A 19194-nucleotide genomic window follows, 5' to 3' on the forward strand; every position below is an offset into this window, starting at 1 on the left:
TCCCAAATGGCACCCTATTCCTTATGGTACCTGGTCAAAAGTAGTGCACTACATATGAAACAGGGTGCCATTTGGGACGCAAACCAATTCTCTCTACAGAGTAACTTTGGACCAAGCTGGAAATCCAGAGCAAATCCATTTGTCAATTAACAGACTAGCAAAAACAAAATCTACATCCCAATGCCTCCTGTGCAATGTCTTAGGGCAGTGTTTCCCAACCCTGGTCCTCCAGTAGCCCAACCCTGGTCCACCAGTACCCCCAACAGCTCAACCCTGGTCCTCCAGTACCCCCTACAGCCCAACAATGGTCCTCCAGTACCCCCAACAGCTCAACCTTGGTCATCGAGTACCCCCAACAGCCCAACCCTGGTCCTCCAGTACCCCCAACAGCCCAACCTTGGTCATCGAGTACCCCCTACAGCCCAACCCTGGTCCTCAGTACCCCCAACAGCCCAACCTTGGTCCTCCAGTACCCCCTACAGCCCAACCCTGGTCCTCCAGTACCCCCTACAGCCCAACCCTGGTCCTCCAGTACCCCCAACAGCCCAACCCTGGTCCTCCAGAACCCCCAACAGCCCAACCATGGTCCTCCAGTACCCCCAACAGCCCAACCCTGGTCCTCCAGTACCCCCAACAGCCCAACCCTGGTCCTCCAGTACCCCCAACAGCCCAACCCTGGTCCTCCAGTACCCCCAACAGCCCAACCCTGGTCCTCCAGTACCCCCAACAGCCCAACCCTGGTCCTCCAGTACCCCCAACAGCTAGGGTACCAGGGTACTATAAACTAGTGTACTACAAACTAGGGTGCTGCAGTTGCACCGTACAACTTGGCTCATGCCATCAACTGATATAGACTAAGGAACTGCAGGCAGTATTAATTACACTATACATCTCAATATACTCTGGATTCCATGTGTGCACTAAAACACACATTTTCACGCTACGGTTGTAGATTCCAGACAGAGAGGTAGCAGCTCTATCAGCAAGCTCCCGGCTAAAGTGCCTGTGTCCTAGGAACGGTAGCGTGAAACGCTACACCGCCAGAATGTGGAGCATGTGCAGGCGTATTCTCAGGAAACCCAGAGAGACAGAGACCCTGAGAACAAGGTTCGCCAGACCCAGGCTGTCATAAACAATCTACAGCCATGACCGCCGCCGAGTAACACATGATACATTGTAAATAAAGAAATCTCGGTGCGTTCTCGCCCCATGGCATCTGTGCTAGGCCATTCACTCTCCTCCGCTGTCAATGTCTCTCACACTTAGGCCTACACACACACACACACATCCACACACACACACACACACACACACACACACTGTGCATGTGTGTGAGTACATACTTTATGTCAGTCAGACATGCACACACTCAGTCAGTCAGTCAAACTCAGGTGTACTGAACCTGTAATTTGTACTCCGAGTATTCTCCTCTCCTTTCCATTGCCCTGGGCGCTATGCGTGTGGCTTTCCGAGGCGTGCGTAGCGTCATTTGTAATTCAATTACTTTTATCTGTCCTGGCACACACTCCAGCACCTGCCAGCCTTCACACACTGTATTTTAGCCAACCACTCCTTAAAGACAATATTCACCCAAGTAGAGCTCTATCGCTCAATCATTCTCACTCCTTCAGCTTATCACTGTTTAGGACATTTACAGCAGAGATATTATATCCAACTTAGACCATAAAGACCCTAGACCATAAAGACATAAAGACCCTAGACCATAAAGACATAAAGACCCTAGAACCCTAAAGACCCTAGACCATCAAGACCATAGACCATCAAGACCCTAAAGACCCTAGACCATAAAGACCCTAAAGACCGTAAAGATCCTAGACCATAAGACCCTAGACCATGAAGACCCTATACTGTAAAGACCCTATACTGTAAAGACCCTATACCAAAGACTCTCTACCCTAAAGACCATAAAAACCCTATACCCTAAAGACCATAAAGACCCGAGACCCTAAAGACCAGAAAGACCCTATATCCTAAGGACCACAAAGAACCTATACCATAAAGACCCTAAAGACCATAAAGACCATAGACCCTAAAGACCATGAAGACCCTAGACCATAAAGACCCTATACCCTAAAGACCCTAGACCATAGACCCTAAAGACCATGAAGACCCTGCACCATAAAGACCCTGCACCATAAAGACCCTGCACCATAAAGACCCTATACCCTAAAGACCATGAAGACCCTAGACCATAAAGACCCTAGACCATAAAGACCCTAGACCATAGACCCTAAAGACCATGAAGATCCTAGACCCCAAAGACCCTAGACCATAAAGACCCTAGACCATAAAGACCCTAGACCATAAAGACCCTAGACCGTAAAGACCCTAGACCATAAAGACCCTAGACCGTAAAGACCCTAGACCGTAAAGACCCTAGACCGTAAAGACCCTAGACCGTAAAGACCCTAGACCATAAAGACCCTACACCATAAAGACCCTACACCATAAACACCCTACATTATAAAGACCATAAAGACCCTATACCCGAAAGACCATAAAGACCCTAGACCCTAAAGACCCTAAACCATAAAGACCCGAAAGACCATAAAGACCCTAGACCATAAAGACCCTAGACCATAAAGACCCTAGACCATAAAGACCCTATACTATAAAGACCCTATACCAAAGACCCTATACCATAAAGACCCTAGAGACCCTAAACCATAAAGACCCTATACCCTAAAGACCATAAAGACCCTAGAACCTAAAGACCCTAGACCATAAAGACCCTAAACCATAAAGACCCTAAACCATAAAGACCCTATACCCTAAAGACCATAAAGACCCTAGAACCTAAAGACCCTAGACCATAAAGACCCTAAACCATAAAAACCTTAAAAGCCCTAAACCATTAAGACCCTAGACCATAAAGACCCTATACCATAAAGACCCTATACTATAAAGAACCTATACCAAAGACCCTATACAATAAAGACCCTAGACCTTAAAGACCCTAAAGACCCTATACCATAAAGACCCTAGAGACCCTAAACCATAAAGACCCTATACCCTAAAGACCATAAAGACCCTAGAACCTAAAGACCCTAGACCATAAAGACCCTAAACCATAAAAATCTTAAAAGCCCTAAACCATTAAGACCCTAGACCATTAAGACCCTAAACCATAAAAACCTTAAAAGCCTTAGACCATTAAGACCCTAGACCATAAAGACCATAGACCAAAGACCATAGACCAAAGACCATAGACCAAAGAACCTATACCAAAGACCCGATACCCTAAGGACCATAAAGACCCTATACCATAAAGACCCTAGACCCTAAAGACCCTAGACCATAAAGACCCTATACCACAAAGACCCTAGACCCTAAAGACCCTAGACCACAAAGACCCTAGACCCTAAAGACCCTATATCCTAAGGAACATAAAGACCTTATACCATAAAGACCCTAGACCCTAAAGACCATAAAGACCCTAGACCCGAAAGACCATAAAGACCCTAGACTGTAAAGACGCTATATCATAAAGACCCTAAAGTCCCTATACCATAAAGACCCTAAAGTCCCTAGACCATAAAGACCCTAAAGACCCTAGACCATAAAGACCCTATTCCACAAAGACCACAAAGATGCTAGACCATAAAGACCATAGACCATAAAGACCCTAGACCCTAAAGACCATAAAAACCCTATACCCTAAAGACCATAAAGACCCGAGACCCTAAAGACCAGAAAGACCCTATATCCTAAGGACCACAAAGAACCTATACCATAAAGACCCTAAAGACCATAAAGACCATAGACCCTAAAGACCATGAAGACCCTAGACCATAAAGACCCTATACCCTAAAGACCCTAGACCATAGACCCTAAAGACCATGAAGACCCTGCACCATAAAGACCCTGCACCATAAAGACCCTGCACCATAAAGACCCTGCACCATAAAGACCCTATACCCTAAAGACCATGAAGACCCTAGACCATAAAGACCCTAGACCATAAAGACCCTAGACCATAGACCCTAAAGTCCATGAAGACCCTAGACCCCAAAGACCCTAGACCATAAAGACCCTAGACCATAAAGACCCTAGACCATAAAGACCCTAGACCGTAAAGACCCTAGACCATAAAGACCCTAGACCGTAAAGACCCTAGACCGTAAAGACCCTAGACCGTAAAGACCCTAGACCATAAAGACCCTACACCATAAAGACCCTACACCATAAACACCCTACATTATAAAGACCATAAAGACCCTATACCCGAAAGACCATAAAGACCCTAGACCCTAAAGACCCTAAACCATAAAGACCCGAAAGACCATAAAGACCCTAGACCATGAAGACCCTAGACCATAAAGACCCTAGACCATAAAGACCCTATACTATAAAGACCCTATACCAAAGACCCTATACCATAAAGACCCTAGAGACCCTAAACCATAAAGACCCTATACCCTAAAGACCATAAAGACCCTAGAACCTAAAGACCCTAGACCATAAAGACCCTAAACCATAAAGACCCTAAACCATAAAGACCCTATACCCTAAAGACCATAAAGACCCTAGAACCTAAAGACCCTAGACCATAAAGACCCTAAACCATAAAAACCTTAAAAGCCCTAAACCATTAAGACCCTAGACCATAAAGACCCTATACCATAAAGACCCTATACTATAAAGAACCTATACCAAAGACCCTATACCATAAAGACCCTAGACCTTAAAGACCCTAAAGACCCTATACCATAAAGACCCTAGAGACCCTAAACCATAAAGACCCTATACCCTAAAGACCATAAAGACCCTAGAACCTAAAGACCCTAGACCATAAAGACCCTAAACCATAAAAATCTTAAAAGCCCTAAACCATTAAGACCCTAGACCATTAAGACCCTAAACCATAAAAACCTTAAAAGCCTTAGACCATTAAGACCCTAGACCATACAGACCATAGACCAAAGACCATAGACCAAAGACCATAGACCAAAGAACCTATACCAAAGACCCGATACCCTAAGGACCATAAAGACCCTATACCATAAAGACCCTAGACCCTAAAGACCCTAGACCATAAAGACCCTATACCACAAAGACCCTAGACCCTAAAGACCCTAGACCACAAAGACCCTAGACCCTAAAGACCCTATATCCTAAGGAACATAAAGACCTTATACCATAAAGACCCTAGACCCTAAAGACCATAAAGACCCTAGACCCGAAAGACCATAAAGACCCTAGACTGTAAAGACGCTATATCATAAAGACCCTAAAGTCCCTATACCATAAAGACCCTAAAGTCCCTATACCATAAAGACCCTAAAGACCCTAGACCATAAAGACCCTAAAGACCCTAGACCATAAAGACCCTATTCCACAAAGACCACAAAGATGCTAGACCATAAAGACCATAGACCATAAAGACCCTATACTGAAGACCCCATACCCTAAGGACCATAAAGACCTTATCCAATAAAGACACTAGAATGTAAAGACCCTAGACCATAAAGACCCTATAGCATAAAGACCCTATAGCATAAAGACCCAATAGCATAAAGACCCTATACCAAAGTCCCTATACCAAAGACTCTATACCCTAAGGACCATAAAGACCCTAAAGACCCTAGGCCCTAAAGATCATAAAGACCCTAGACCCCAAAGACCGTAAAGACCCTAGACCGTAAAGACACTAGACCCTAAAGACTCTAGACCCCAGACCCCAAAGACCGTAAAGACCCTAGACCATAAAGACCCTAGAACCTAAAGACCCTAGACCTTAAAGCCCATAAAGACCCTAGACCCTAACACCATAAATACCCTAGACCCTAAAGACCCCAGACCATAAAGACCCTAGACCATAAAGACCCTAAAGACCCGAGACTGTAAAGACCCTATACCATAAAGACCCTAAAGACCCTATACCATAAAGACCCTATACCATAAAGACCCTATACCATAAAGACCCTAGACCCTAAAGACCCTAGACCATAAAGACCCTATACCATAAAGACCCTAGACCCTAAAGACCCTAGACCATAAAGACCCTAGACCATAAAGACCCTAGAACGTAAAGGCCCTAGACAGTAAAGACCCTAGACCATAAAGACCCTAGAACGTAAAGACCCTAGACAGTAAAGACCCTAGACCATAAAGACCCTAGAACGTAAAGACCCTAGACAGTAAAGACCCTAGACCATAAAGACCCTAAACCATAAAGACCCTAAACCATAAAGACCCTATACCCTAAAGACCATAAAGACCCTAGAACCTAAAGACCCTAGACCATAAAGACCCTAAACCATAAAAACCTTAAAAGCCCTAAACCATAAAGACCCTAGACCTTAAAGACCCTAAAGACCCTATACCATAAAGACCCTAGAGACCCTAAACCATAAAGACCCTATACCCTAAAGACCATAAAGACCCTAGAACCTAAAGACCCTAGACCATAAAGACCCTAAACCATAAAAACCTTAAAAGCCCTAAACCATTAAGACCCTAGACCATTAAGACCCTAAACCATAAAAACCTTAAAAGCCTTAGACCATTAAGACCCTAGACCATAAAGACCATAGACCAAAGACCATAGACCAAAGACCATAGACCAAAGAACCTATACCAAAGACCCGATACCCTAAGGACCATAAAGACCCTATACCATAAAGACCCTAGACCCTAAAGACCCTAGACCATAAAGACCCTATACCACAAAGACCCTAGACCCTAAAGACCCTAGACCACAAAGACCCTAGACCCTAAAGACCCTATATCCTAAGGAACATAAAGACCTTATACCATAAAGACCCTAGACCCTAAAGACCATAAAGACCCTAGACCCGAAAGACCATAAAGACCCTAGACTGTAAAGACGCTATATCATAAAGACCCTAAAGTCCCTATACCATAAAGACCCTAAAGTCCCTATACCATAAAGACCCTAAAGACCCTAGACCATAAAGACCCTAAAGACCCTAGACCATAAAGACCCTATTCCTCAAAGACCACAAAGATGCTAGACCATAAAGACCATAGACCATAAAGACCCTATACTGAAGACCCCATACCCTAAGGACCATAAAGACCTTATCCAATAAAGACCCTAGAATGTAAAGACCCTAGACCATAAAGACCCTATAGCATAAAGACCCTATAGCATAAAGACCCAATAGCATAAAGACCCTATACCAAAGTCCCTATACCAAAGACTCTATACCCTAAGGACCATAAAGACCCTAAAGACCCTAGGCCCTAAAGATCATAAAGACCCTAGACCCCAAAGACCGTAAAGACCCTAGACCGTAAAGACCCTAGACCCTAAAGACCCTAGACCCCAGACCCCAAAGACCGTAAAGACCCTAGACCATAAAGACCCTAGAACCTAAAGACCCTAGACCTTAAAGACCATAAAGACCCTAGACCCTAACACCAAAAATACCCTAGACCCTAAAGACCTCAGACCATAAAGACCCTAGACCATAAAGACCCTAAAGACCCGAGACTGTAAAGACCCTATACCATAAAGACCCTAAAGACCCTATACCATAAAGACCCTAAAGACCCTATACCATAAAGACCCTATACCATAAAGACCCTATACCATAAAGACCCTAGACCCTAAAGACCCTAGACCATAAAGACCCTATACCATAAAGACCCTATACCATAAAGACCCTAGACCATAAAGACCCTAGACCATAAAGACCCTAGAACGTAAAGACCCTAGACAGTAAAGACCCTAGACCATAAAGACCCTAGAACGTAAAGACCCTAGACAGTAAAGACCCTAGACCATAAAGACCCTAGAACGTAAAGACCCTAGACAGTAAAGACCCTAGACCATAAAGACCCTAAAGACCCCATACCATAAAGACCCTATACCATAAAGACCCTAGACCATAAAGACCCTAAACCATAAAGACCCTAAACCATAAAGACCCTATACCCTAAAGACCATAAAGACCCTAGAACCTAAAGACCCTAGACCATAAAGACCCTAAACCATAAAAACCTTAAAAGCCCTAAACCATAAAGACCCTAGACCTTAAAGACCCTAAAGACCCTATACCATAAAGACCCTAGAGACCCTAAACCATAAAGACCCTATACCCTAAAGACCATAAAGACCCTAGAACCTAAAGACCCTAGACCATAAAGACCCTAAACCATAAAAACCTTAAAAGCCCTAAACCATTAAGACCCTAGACCATTAAGACCCTAAACCATAAAAACCTTAAAAGCCTTAGACCATTAAGACCCTAGACCATAAAGACCATAGACCAAAGACCATAGACCAAAAACCATAGACCAAAGAACCTATAGCAAAGACCCGATACCCTAAGGACCATAAAGACCCTATACCATAAAGACCCTAGACCCTAAAGACCCTAGACCATAAAGACCCTATACCACAAAGACCCTAGACCCTAAAGACCCTAGACCATAAAGACCCTAGACCATAAAGACCCTATACCACAAAGACCCTAGACCCTAAAGACCCTAGACCACAAAGACCCTAGACCCTAAAGACCCTATATCCTAAGGAACATAAAGACCTTATACCATAAAGACCCTAGACCCTAAAGACCATAAAGACCCTAGACCCGAAAGACCATAAAGACCCTAGACTGTAAAGACGCTATATCATAAAGACCCTAAAGTCCCTATACCATAAAGACCCTAAAGTCCCTATACCATAAAGACCCTAAAGACCCTAGACCATAAAGACCCTAAAGACCCTAGACCATAAAGACCCTAAAGACCCTAGACCATAAAGACCCTATTCCTCAAAGACCACAAAGATGCTAGACCATAAAGACCATAGACCATAAAGACCCTATACTGAAGACCCCATACCCTAAGGACCATAAAGACCTTATCCAATAAAGACCCTAGAATGTAAAGACCCTAGACCATAAAGACCCTATAGCATAAAGACCCTATAGCATAAAGACCCAATAGCATAAAGACCCTATACCAAAGTCCCTATACCAAAGACTCTATACCCTAAGGACCATAAAGACCCTAAAGACCCTAGGCCCTAAAGATCATAAAGACCCTAGACCCCAAAGACCGTAAAGACCCTAGACCGTAAAGACCCTAGACCCTAAAGACCCTAGACCCCAGACCCCAAAGACCGTAAAGACCCTAGACCATAAAGACCCTAGAACCTAAAGACCCTAGACCTTAAAGACCATAAAGACCCTAGACCCTAACACCAAAAATACCCTAGACCCTAAAGACCCCAGACCATAAAGACCCTAGACCATAAAGACCCTAAAGACCCGAGACTGTAAAGACCCTATACCATAAAGACCCACTAAATAAAGACCCTAGACCCTAACAAAAGACCCTATACCATAAAGACCCTATACCATAAAGACCCTAGACCCTAAAGACCCTAGACCATAAAGACCCTATACCATAAAGACCCTATACCATAAAGACCCTAGACCATAAAGACCCTAGACCATAAAGACCCTAGACCATAAAGACCCTATACCATAAAGACCCTATACCATAAAGACCCTAGACCATAAAGACCCTAGACCATAAAGACCCTAGAACGTAAAGACCCTAGACAGTAAAGACCCTAGACCATAAAGACCCTAGAACGTAAAGACCCTAGACAGTAAAGACCCTAGACCATAAAGACCCTAGAACGTAAAGACCCTAGACAGTAAAGACCCTAGACCATAAAGACCCTAAAGACCCCATACCATAAAGACCCTATACCATAAAGACCCTAGACCATAAAGACTCTATACCATAAAGGCCACAAAGACTCTATAAAATGAAGACCCTAGTAAACAGACCACAAGACTAGGGGCCATGCGCCATGCGCCCGCACATGGTCACATAACACACTAATATACACACACAGTCTCACACACGAGGGGCAATAGCAACGTCTGAATGTGTGTGCGCTCCAGGGGCAGAGGGAAGAAAAGGAGCAGAGGAGCTGAAGCAAATGCATGCTGGCTTTTATTAGTGGAGCTGTCCAACCATCAAGAGGAAGGAGAGACAGAGACAGAGAGAGACAGAGAGAGAGACAGAGAGACAGAGAGGAGAGAGAGAGAGAGAGAGACAGAGAGACAGACAGACAGAGAGAGACAGGGAGACAGAGAGACAGAGAGAGAGAGAGAGAGAGACAGAGAGAGAGAGAGCATAATAAAGAGCCGTGGGCTGTGTTCATCACAAATCCCTCCCTCTTCCCTTCCTCTCTCCTCCCCCTCTTTTCCCTTCCTCCCCTCTCAATCTCCCTCCTTCCTCCCTTATTATCTCCATTCTGTATAGTCGGTGGATGAAAGGTTTGGATCCTCCAGGGGCCACCACTTCTCCCAAACCCCCAGCCTACTTCCATTGGATGGATGCATTCTGACAGCCTGCTTAATGGTACGTGATACAGGCAGGACCCTTTCTCTTGACAATCACAAACAGATTGCTGCTCCCCAGGGAGCAGATTATGGGACAACAGGGATGACAAGGCAGGGACACTGCAGGCCTCTGGTGGGTAGGAGGGGAGGACAAGGGGTTGTGGTTAGTGTGTGTGTACACGTGTGTGTACACGTGTGTGTACACACATGAATAAGAGTATAATAACGTGAGGCCCATCCTCTGATCACAACATACTCACCCCTGACACTACCCTCCTAAGAGGCATCTCTCTCCTCTCTTCATCCCCCTCCTGTTCTCCTCCCATGTTCACACCTCCCCTTTCTTCTTTCCTCCCCGCTTCTTTGCTCTCAACGTCTCCCTTTTCCCCTCCCTCCCTCCCTCCCTCCCCTCTCTCTTGTTCTCGCTATAAGCCCCTGCTGCATCCACGTGCAGTAACAGAGCGAAGGACTCCCCCGCTCTCCCCTCCCATTCACTCTCACTCACTGCAACAAACTAAAAAGGCCCATGTGTCTTTCAACTAACTCACTACATAACTACAGACTCTAACTTTGTTCTGACTGAACGCACAGCACCCTAACTTGTGAGGGAGGTTACAGTCCAAAATGCGGAACTTCACAACTGCTCATCAAGGTGGAGAAAGGAGAGATGGTGACAGACACTACTTAAAACAAAACACACAGAGGTGGAGAATGTATGGCCTCGTTTACCTTCTCGTTTACATTCTCGTTTACCTTCTCGTTTACCTTCCATGACACCTCTAGCTCCTGAGAGGAAGACTGCGCAAACACTTGGGAGTGCTATTGTGAGCACCCGGAACAGACCACTGCAGAGTGTACGTGCGTGTGAGTGCATGCATTTCTTGCTCTTAAAAACCCAAGGAAACTTTACGGTGACAGTTTTGCTCTGTAGCTTCATGCTAGAACACTACCAACAACACACACACTCTCTCTCTGCTAGAACACTACCAACAACACACACACACTCTCTCTCTGCTAGAACACTACCAACAACACACACACACTCTCTCTGCTAGAACACTACCAACAACACACACACTCTCTATCTCTGCTAGAACACTACCAGCAACACACACACTCTCTATCTCTGCTAGAACACTACCAACAACACACAGTCTCTCTGCTAGAACGCTACCAACAACACACACACTCTCTATCTCTGCTAGAACACTACCAGCAACACACACACTCTCTATCTCTGCTAGAACACTACCAACAACACACAGTCTCTCTGCTAGAACGCTACCAACAACACACACACTCTCTCTGCTAGAACACTACCAGCAACACACACACTCTCTATCTCTGCTAGAACACTACCAACAACACCCAGTCTCTCTATCTCTGCTAGAACACTACCAACAACACACACACACACACACACACACACACACACACACACACACACACACACACACACACACACACACACACACACACACACACACACAGTCTCTCTATCTCTGCTAGAACACTACCAACAACACACAGTCTCTCTATCTCTACTAGAACACTACCAACTACAAGGCAACCGAAAGAGAAAGAAAGTGTCTCTGAAACGGATCTAAAGACTGTGATCACACAAAGGATATGAGGCTATTCGGGGGCAAATGGCACCCTATTATTTATACAGGGCATTACTTTTTACCCGAGCCCTATAGGCTATGGTCAATAGTAGTGCACTATTTAGGGAATAGGGGGCCATTTGGGACGCAACCTGATAAAGATGAGCTCACTGCCTGCTGTTTGGTAAATACTGGTCATTTAGTTTGATAGAGGAGGATAGACAATCTCTCCGGTCTCTACCATGCAATCAGCCTGCAGAGAGGAGCTGTACTGTCATCAAGACTGGATAGAGAGATAAACCAGGAAAGAGGAGAGAGAGGGAGGACAGAGTGAGTGGGAGGGGGGGGGGGAGAAGAAGAAGGAGAAAGTGGGAGGGAGAGAGAGAAATAAGAGTGAGCTAAGGGAGGAGAAAAAGAGAGCAAGAGAGAGAGGGATGAGGAGGGTGGTTGAGTTTCCTTCCTCAGACACCCGCTGCCTGCTGAGAAGAGACAGCTCGTTCAAACAGTGTCACTCACTGGCTCACACAGTCGTTTCTGCTCTCTTTATCGCTTCCATCTACTCTCTCATTCCATCCCGGTTTCTCCCTCTTTACCCATCTCCGCATGTAAACCATGCAGAGATGGTCTGTCTTTAGTCTCTGTCCTCATCTCTGCTTGTTCTCTTTCCATCCCTCTCTCTCTCCTTCCCAATTGGTCCCAGAGAGACATTGTGTTTGTATTTGTATTTATTAAGGATCCCCCATTAGCTGCCAAGGCAGCAGCTACTCTTCCTGGGGTCCAAACAAATTAAGCAAAACATTTAATAAAACAGTTCACATAACATTATTACGTCACTAAATATCTCAAATACAACATTTATAATACTATCATACCTACATGTGTGTAGAGTGAGTGTGCTAGTGTGTGTGTGCATGTGTGTGTCTCCTCTTAGGGTTAGGGGTTTTTTCTATTGATTTTATTGCTTGCATGAGTTACTTGATGTGGAATAAAGTTGGTTCTGTGGTTCTGTGTAGTACAGTGCATTTACCAGAGTCCGTTCTGGACTTGGGGACTGTGGAGAGACTTCTGGTGGCAAGTCTTGTGGGGTATGCATGGGTGTCCAAGCTGTGTTCTAGTCACTTAAAACAGACAGCTCTGTGATTTCAACATGTCAATACCTCTCACAAAGTCAAGTAGTGATGCAGTCAATCTCTCCTCTACTTTGAGCCAGGAGAGATTGGCATGCATGTCATTGCTGTTAACTCTCAATGTACGTTTAAGGGCCAGCCGTGCTGCTCTGTTCTGGGCCAACGGTAATGTGCCTATGTCCCTCTGTGTTCACTAGACCATATGACTGGGCAGTAGTCCAGGTGCGACAAAACTAGGGCCTGTAGGATTGTAAGACAGCAGAGCAGCGCTTTATTACGGACAGACCTCTCCCTGTCTTAGCTACCGCTGCATCAATATGTTTTGACCGTGACGATATACAGTTCGGGGTTACACCAAGCAGTTTGTTACACCAGCAGAGAGTCTGACCACTGACTCTACCCTGTCTTATAAAGTACAACAGTATCCAGCCAGTCAGAAAGCTGTGAAACGTCGTCCACTATAGCCATTTGTTTGACATAATACCCGTGAAAATGTGGTGCTGGTTTGAGGATAAAGGGGCATTCTATAAACATAAAATAAGAGGGGGGGGAATGCTATACTCCTATGTTTTCTATTTGGACTTCATAAATGAGAGACTTAGGAAGGTAAGATACTTTACACACGGTCCAAAGTCTGGTCGTAAACACACATGATAGATATTTTTTCCACCAGTCAGTCAACACATACAGTCATGCAGGCTTTATGCTGGCATACCCCACCACACACACACACACACACTGTTTCTCTCGCATGACTAAGATTTTCTCTGTGTTATTATAAGACTCAGTCAGCCTCTATCGATCTCGCTCGCTCATTCCCTCGCTCTCCCTCGCTATCCCTTCCTCTCCCTCACTCTCCTTCACCCTCTCTCGCTCTCTACTCAAGCCGAGTGCGTAAACACAAACACACACACACACACAGAGAGAGAGCCCGAGTCAGACGGAAACGACAGCGAGCGAGGCAGAGGAGAGGCAGATAGCTACTGGGACAATGTTTGTCTTGGCACGGCGCTGCCCCCTTGGAACCCCACTGACGTTATACCTAACAGCTGCTTGTGTTGTTGCTAACACGCTAACACTAACCGAAGGGTCTCCCCTCTTACAGCTCTTAGGGCTGGAAATACCTTCCACCAGTACTTTAAGAACAATATGCACCACAAACTCAAAGAAAACTTTCCTGGGAATAGTGTTGAATATGATTTGGCTATGACAAGTGACAGCATTACTACCACTACTACTTCACTACAACTAACAACTTATAAGAGGGTCTCCCTATAAGAGCTGGCACTATCAACCACTAGAATTTAATTAGAATCTAGACTTTAAGTATAATCTAGACTAAGCCTAATCTTCACCACAAGCTATGGCAAATAAAAGCAGAACAACGACTGTTGCACTGAATTTGGTAAATAGAACAATTAAAATACTGTACATCTCAATTGTTTTGTAAAATAAGATGCCGGTCAAAATGAGCACTTTGGAGGACTTACTTGGTGATTGGATATAGTACAATCTACAGTAACATTTATCTGCTGTACCCTCTCAATCTCACTGTAGCCTTCTCCTCCTAAAATCGACTACCGACTTCTCAATCTCTCAATAGCGCTCCTCTAGCCTTCTCCCCCTACACTATAGCACACGACACAAACGGACGGACAGGCGTGGAAATCAGAACCAGTCGTGTACATTTTACACTAATTGTCCCTGGTGCATCCAATTGGCAGAGGCTTTGAACGGCGCCACTGCATACATTTGCCATTTACTTCATCTCGGGCAGAGGAGAGAGAATCTCCCTTTTATATACCAGTAACTACGTACATACAGAGATCTTACACACAACCCTAGTACTGTATGTACAGAGGCTCGACACAGAACTACATACATACACGTGGAACTGATAGGTTTTACATTAGTCGTGTTATAACTAGAGTTGGTGGTGAAGTTTCTCCTCCACCAATACCACTGAAAGAGATGCTGTATGAAACTTTTGTTTAACTTTTCTTTAAAGGGGCGGCAGGTAGCCTGGCGGGTAGGAGCATTGGGCCAGTAACCGAAAAGTTGCTGGATCGAATCCCTGAGCTGACAAGGTAAAAATCTGTCGTTCTGCCCCTGAACAAGGCAGTTAACCCACAGTTCCCTGGTAGGCTGTCATTGTAAATAAGAATTTGTTCTTAACTGACTTGCCTAGTTAAATAAAGGTTAAATCATTTTTTTTTTTTTAATTCCTCTACCAAAAGGCTGACTGTGAGTTACTGTGGGAGGATTTATGGCAGATTTTTCAATAAATATTACGTCACTAGGTCAGTAAGAAAATTGGATCAAATTTCTCTGCTACTCATACAGCCAAACCATTTTACATTTACATTTGAGTCATTTAGCAGATGTGCTTATCTAGCAACCTTTCACAGCCAAAACCCCTCTATATTATCTGCTCATCAGCCATCTCATCAATACAACAGACTTGGTGTGAAAATCCACACAGGATGATCTGTATGCAATGCTGGTTGCATTAGACCACTCGTTGATGATAATCAGGAAGTGGACCAACGGCTGACTTAGAAAGGTAAACACAAATCCACACAAAAGCTTTCTCTCACTAAACTCTGTTCCTCTTTCACCAAACAGCTGCACAATGTCAGGTCACACACACACACACACACACACACACACACACACACACACACACACACACACACACACACACACACACACACACACACACACACACACACAGTGCCCGAGCGAGGTATAAATACCATACATCACATTCCCACTCCATTCTCAATGACTCCCTTTTCACTTGAATGGAGTTAAATGGCTGAAGTCAGCTGTACATTCCGCAGCAGCTCTCTCTGACAGTCCCGAATGGCACCCTATTCCCTATATTGTGCAACGCTTTTGACAAGGGTCCATAGGTCAAAAGTAGTGCACTATATAGAGAAATAGGGTGCCGTTTGGTAGTCAGTCAGGAAGACGCTCCGAACAGCAACATTCATTTAGTCAGTCTGGCTCTTCTGCCACTGTGAGCCAAATAACCATAAACACTTACTTTGATTTATCAAAGTACTCTGTGTTGCTGATTGTGTGGGTGAGTTGCGGTAACCAAGGGGAGTTTTTTAGTTTGTTCAGCGAGTCCACAAAATCGAACTCCAAAATAAAATGTTCACTAGCATGGGATAAGAATCTGCTGAATCAAACACAACGTGTGGATGAGATGAGATTTTTATCAAATTCCCAATAATTCAAACTTGATACATTTGCGTAAAATTTTAAAAACATACTCGTCACAAACGGACAAGCAAGCACCTCTGACATATTTCACCGCAGTCACGTGCACAGGTCTCAGAGTGCAAGTCAATACTATCTGCTTTCTTATTTTCAAAAACTCTGTATTAGTGGTGAAGGAAGCCATGCAGTATTTATGGAACAACAATATTCCATTCATGGAATGCTGCTCCAGCGTTCTAAAATTCGAATCCTTGAAGACTGTGGAATGTTGCAACGGAGGGAATTCCTGTCATTCACAGAGAAAACTCTGAAGTTCTGCGACACACACACACACACACACACACACACATACACACACAGTCTTGTGCTGAGTAGAGCGCCTGTGAAACAACTCTGTCTCTCAGTGAACAGAAGCACATCTCTGCGCGCTGCCATAAATCACTGCCAACAGACCGAGAAAGAGAGCGGTGTTTGACTGTGTCTCTCTCACCTTTAAACTCTCTAGACTCTACTGGGTACACTAGAGCTCTAACAGCAGAAAGAAACCTGGAAGCATAAAAAGACTGAAAAAGAGAAATAGAAGGTGAAAGAAAGTGACAAAGAAAACATTTCACAGTACCTGGAAGGCAAGAGAGCAGAGTGCTGGAGTGAGAGTGTGAGAAAGAAGGATAAGGATTTTTTTTTTCTCTCCCCGTCTCCTCTTCTCTTCTTGTTCTCATGCAGAGTTCTGGTCTTGGTGGTAGAGTAGTGGAGAGGAGAGGTGGACCACACAGCTCAGCTCCTCTGGAAGAAGGAGAAGAAGAAGAAGAGGACAACCTCTCAGCTCTAATCCTCTCTACGATGTGATAACACTCTTTAACCCCAACCATCTGTTGAGACACGTCCCTGAGCAGAGAGGCAGAGCAGACCTACCGCCTCCTCTAGTCCAGTCCCACTCCACCCTAACCAATCACAGCTCTCTGTAGGCTGGCTACTGGGTGGCTCCTTGCTGCCAGGAGGCAGGGACAAGGACAGAGGAGGGAGAGTGGAGAGGGGAGAGACACACACACACTATGGGAGAGACACAAGTAGAGAAAGCCCCTAGCCACAGTAACCTGAGAGGGAAAGAGAGAGTGAGAGTGTGTGTTTGTGTGTTGGAGAGAGAGGGAGGGGACAGAGGGAGAGTAGAGTGAGAGGGGGGGGGACAGAGAGTGACATGGAGGGACAGAGAGTGAGAGTAGAGTGAGGGGGGGGGCAGAGGGAGAGTAGAGTGAACGGGGGACAGAGTGAGAGTAGAGTGAGAGGGAGGGACAGAGAGAGAGAGATACAGGGCAGAGAGGCAGAGAGAGAAAGAATGAAAAATGATTGTGACAGTTGACAAAAAATGCACTGTCAACTGAACAGTTTTTGTTCACAGAGCTCCCCGGAATTCCAAAAGATACCTGGAAACACACACACACCCTTTCACACTCATGTACAGTGGCAGCCCCATATTTCCCCTAAGCCCCTGACGAGCCACCACCCTCTCCCCCTTCTCCCCTTCCCCCTCCCTTCCCGGCCCTACCCACCTACCCCTCTTCTCCCCTCCCCTACCAGCCCTACCCACCTATCCCCCTTCTCCCCTCCCCCCTCCCCTACCAGCCCTACCCCCCTTCTCCCCTCCCAGCCCTACCCACCTATCCCCCTTCTCCCCTCCCCCCTCTCCCCTTCCACCTCTCTTCCTTCTCCCCATGTCCTGTTTTCTACCCCTCCCCCTGTCCCACTCAGAGTTTGTGTTCTAGGGAATCAAACTAATAAAGCTTTAGGTTCAGTTGGCTCCATGGCGTGACAACCGTTAGCACTAAAGCACTAGCTAGCAACATCTGCAGACAGACACACACAGGGGCAGAGAGCAGATCAGGCTACAGCCCTCACACCTCAGTGTGATAAATCATCATCTCTCTCACACACACACAGCTATCACCTTCAGTTAAAAAGAGGGCAGGGGGGAGAGAGCAAGAGAGAGAGACGTTAAATTCTACAACCACCTAAAAGGAAGCGATTCCCAAATCTTCCATAACAAAGACATCAGCAACAGAGAGATGAATCTGGTGAAGAGTCCCCTAAGCAAGCTGGTCCTGAGGCTCTGTTCACAAACACAAACAGACCCCAGAGCCCCAGGACAGCAACACAATTAGACCCAACCAAATCATGAGAAAACAAAAAGATACTTACTTGACACATTGGAAAGAATTAACTAAAAAACAGAGCTATCTAGAATGCTATTTGGCCCTAAACAGAGAGTACACAGTTGCAGAATACCTGACCACTGTGACTGAGCCAAACTTAAGAAAATCTTTGACTATGTATAGACTCAGTGAGCATAGCCTTGCTATTGAGAGAGGCCGCCGTAGGCAGACTCGTAGGCAGACAGGCTATGTGCACACTGCCCACAAAAATGAGGTGGAAACTGAGCTGCACTTCCTAACCTCCTGCCAAATGTATGACCATATTAGAGAGACATACTTCCCTCAGATTACACAGATCCACAAAGAATCCGAAAACAAACCCAATTTTGATAAACTCCCATATCTACTGGGTGAAATACCACAGTGTGCCATCACAGCAGCATGATTGGTGACACGTTGCCACAAGAAAAGGGCAATTTGTTTTTCCTTTTGTACTTCAACTATTTGCACATTGCTACAACACTGTATGTAGACATAATAATACATTTGAAATGTCTTCATTCTTTTGGAACTTCTGTGAGTGAAATGTTTACTGTTCATTTTTATTGGATATTTCACTTTTGTTTATTATCTTTTTCACTTGCTTTGGCAATGTTAACATACAGTTGTCGGAAATTTACATACACCTTAGCCAAATACATTTAAACTCAGTTTTTCACAACTCTTGACATTT

At 45.0% G+C, this 19194-nt stretch overlaps 1 protein-coding gene across 6 annotated transcripts in view; it reads right to left on the reverse strand.

Annotated features, from left to right (window-relative positions):
- The window catches only part of sulf1 (sulfatase 1), a 71070-nt gene extending 53860 nt beyond the window's left edge, over positions 1-17210 (reverse strand). For 5 of the 6 annotated variants that reach the window (XM_045710855.1, XM_014181027.2, XM_045710856.1 and 2 more), the window contains exon 1: positions 16934-17210. The gene's annotated coding sequence lies outside the window, so the exon portion shown is untranslated. The remainder of the gene's footprint in view (positions 1-16933) is intronic. The other variant, XM_014181026.2, reaches the window with a different exon arrangement.
- Positions 17211-19194: the final 1984 nt, after the last annotated feature.

Source organism: Salmo salar, chromosome ssa29 (genome assembly GCF_905237065.1).
Source record: "Salmo salar chromosome ssa29, Ssal_v3.1, whole genome shotgun sequence".
NCBI classification, from domain to species: Eukaryota; Metazoa; Chordata; class Actinopteri; order Salmoniformes; family Salmonidae; genus Salmo; species Salmo salar.